The following is a 3,687-nucleotide window of genomic DNA, read 5'->3' on the forward strand; positions in this document are numbered from 1 at the left end:
CACAGTCTCAGCCCTGGATAAAAACTGTCCAGTAAGCTGAAGACATAACCCACAAAGGGACAGTGGATACACAAATGAAACACGTGGACATTTAGGAGGAGACATGAAAATTTAGTCTATTAAGGATTATTTGCTCTTCTCCCTGTTTCTTGAATACAGTTTGTTCTGCATATCAACACTTTGAAGATTACAGGATGTTATTACTGAAGGTAGAGTAGAAATTCAAGTACTTTTTGGAAAAGGTGAACCAATCAGCACAAAGTGAGTCATATTATTACTATCTGAGATTCTGTGAAGAGGAAGAGCTGCCTCTTTGCAAGGGGCTGCATCTTATTTTTTTTTGAAAAACACCTAGACACTTTTCTATGGTCCCTGAAGACATCAGTTGTGGGCAAAACTTCTCCAGCAGTGAATGACACACATGTCCAGCATTGCTCTGGGCAGTGGGCTCACGCAATCTGGGACAGGCTGAGACCGACACTGGTCCTCTCCTTAACTTCTCTTACTTCTTTTCCAAGATCTCTACCCTTGTCCTTTCCTTCTGTTTCTTATTTTTTAAAAATTCTTCCAATTGGGCTGGGGATGTGGCTCAAGCGGTAGCGCGCTTGCCTGGCATGCGTGCAGCCCGGGTTCGATCCTCAGCACCACATACAAAGAAAGATGTTGTGTCTGCCAATAACTAAAAAATAAATATTAAAATTCTCTCTCTCTTTAAAAAAAATAAATAAAGATCATTGTTTAAAAAAATTCTTCCAATTGCTTTTTTCCCATAGTTTTTCTTGGTGCATTATAGTTGTATACAGTGATGGTATTTGTTCTTTTTGTGCCTGCATACAATGTAACAATATATTTTGGCCATTCCCCACCTCCTCCTCCCATCCCCTGGTTCCTTTTCTCTACTGACCTCCCTTTGATTTTCAGGAGGTCCCTACCTGCTCTTCCCAATGTTTCTTTTCCTTTTACTTCTCTGTCTTCTGCATGACCCTTGACTTTCTGAGTTTGGCTTATTTTGCTCAACATAATGGTCCCTAGATCCATCCATTTTCCTGCAAATGACATGATAATTTCATTTTTCTTCATGGCTTAATAAAACTCCTTTGTGTTTATATACCATATTTTCTTTGATGGACACCTAGGCTGGATCCATAGTTTGGCTATTGTGAATTGTGTAGCTATAAACATGGGTATGTACATATCACTGTAGTATGATGACTTCAGTTCTTCAGGATAAATAACCGAAGAGTGGTACAGTGGGGTCATAAGGTAGTCCCAGGCGTAGTCTTTTGAGGAGCCTCCAAGCCTCATTTCAATAGTGGTTGTACTAATTTGCAATCTCAAAACACTGCAAAGTGTTCTTTTTTCTCCATTTCCTTTCCAGCATTTATTACTTATTTTCCCCCTTTCCGATACCAGGAATTGAACCCAGGGGCACTTTGAGCAATTGAGCCACACATCCCTAGTCCTTTTAATTTTTAGAGAGAGGGTTTTACAATGTTCCTTTGAGTTGGTCTTTGTACTTGTGATCCTCCTGCTTCAGCCTCCTGAATCACTGGGATCATGTTTATATGCCACCATGCCTGGCCCATTGTTTGTGTTCTTGATGACTGCAATTCTGACTGGATTGAAATGAAATCTCAGTATAGTTTTGATTTGCATTTCCCTAATTGCTAATGATGTTGAACTTTTTTTTTTATATATTTGTTGGATATTTGCATTTCTTTTGAGAAGTGTCTATTTAAGGTATTTGCCCACTTATTAACTGGATTGTTTTTTTGGTGTTAAGCTTTTGAGTTCTTTATGTATTCTAGATATTAATTCTGTCAGAAGAGTAGCTAGCAAAGATTTTTCTCCCATTCTGTAGGTTCTCTCATCACATATTGTTTCCTTTGCTAGCAAAGATTTTTCTCCCATTCTGTAGGTTCTCTCATCACATATTGTTTCCTTTGCTGTGCAGAAGATTTTTATTTCTGATGTCATCCCATTTATTAACTCCTGGCATAATTTTCCTGAGCTTTAGGGGTTCTCTTTCTTCTATTTTTAAGTATGTCCTTCTTCCTAGTCTGGTGGAGTTAGGGTAAGCTTTGAAGTTGTGGACGGTGAAGTGCTGGCAGGGCTGTTACCTAGTTACTTGAACACGGGCTGCTCACTCAGTCCAGAGGGATTTCCTTTCCTCAAGGACACAGGCAACCTCTCCGCAGCATCTGGGCTGGGAGCCAGGAGCTTGGGCACACTTGGCCTGCAGCAGGTGCTCTTCCAGGCCACTTACTTGACTCATGTCCGACATGGATCTGAGGCTACTCTTCAATCTATCTTCTTGTCTCCAAAACATGTCTTACTCCCTTCACTTCATTTCAGCTTTATGTTGGAAACATAATCTTCTAGAAGTTACACTTATAACATCCTGATGTACCCAAAATCTAACTCATATTTCGCAATGACTAGTTCCTTTCCTGAATTTCCTGTTCCTTTCTCTACACATCCTGTCCAACATTTATTATTTGTATTCTCATTTTACTTATTTATTGTGGCACTGGGGATTAAACCCAGAGCCTTCCACATCTAGCCAGATCCCCAGGTCCCTTTTTTGGGGTACCAGGGATTGAGCTGAGAGGCCTTAACCACCGAGCCTGATCCCCAGCCCTTGTTTTTTTTTTTTTGGTGACAGGGCCTTGCTAAGTTGCTGAGCTATCTTTGAACTGTGATCCTCTTGCCTCAGCCTCCCAAGTTGCTGGGATTACAGGCATGAGCCACTGCCTGGCGCCCTTATTTCTTTTTTCTTCGTTTTTTTTTTTTTTTTAGTATTTTATTTTAGTTGTAGATGGACACAATATCTTTATTTATTTTTTTTTGTGGTGGTGAAACGTGAACCCAGTGCCTCGTGTTTGAGGCAAGCACTCTACCACTGAGCTATAACCCCAGCCCCCACTTTTTAAATTATTTATTTAATCTGTTATACATGATGCAGAATACAATTCATATTACACATATAGAGCACAATTTTTCAAGTCACTGATTGTAACAAAATATTTTCACACCATTCGTGTCTTCATACATGTACTTAGGGTAATGATGTTGAACTCATTCCACCATCATTCGTAACCCTTTGCCCCTCCCTCCTCATTAAGAAAAAAAAAATCACATTGCTTAATCAGTTTGTTTGGGTCCTATATCAGCCACTCTCAGAACTGATGAGACAGTAGTTCTTGCCCCAGGACAGCCTCTCATGGGTTAATCTGTGTAAATAGCTCTGAATTTACAATCATCAGAGGAATAAGGTGATGTGAAAAGCCCCATCATTTCTGTGATTGTATAATGTTTGGAATACTCTGAACCTATTAATTCTTTACAAAAATCTGTAGTAAGCCAGTTCATGGCTGAGTACACAGGAGAGATGGGTGGAATCTAGGAGTGCCATGGTCTACTGAGTTCAAGTTCTTCACAAAGACCAACACTGGGAAGGAGCCAGGTCAGGCAGGTAACCAGGATCACCAGGATTATCCAATATTAAATATTAGAGAAAGTGGAGATGAGAATTAAATTAAAGGTAAGCCATCCCCCAATTACATGGGAGTGTAAGTCAGAAGTAATTTCCTGTAATGTTATGGAGTTTGTTACTACCCCAATGATCTCATCCATAGCAGCAGCAGCCGGCTGGTAAATGTTTCCTTCTGATTGCATGTCTTCTGT

Source organism: Spermophilus citellus (genome assembly GCF_964194105.1).
Source record: "Spermophilus citellus genome assembly, chromosome: 13".
NCBI classification, from domain to species: Eukaryota; Metazoa; Chordata; class Mammalia; order Rodentia; family Sciuridae; genus Spermophilus; species Spermophilus citellus.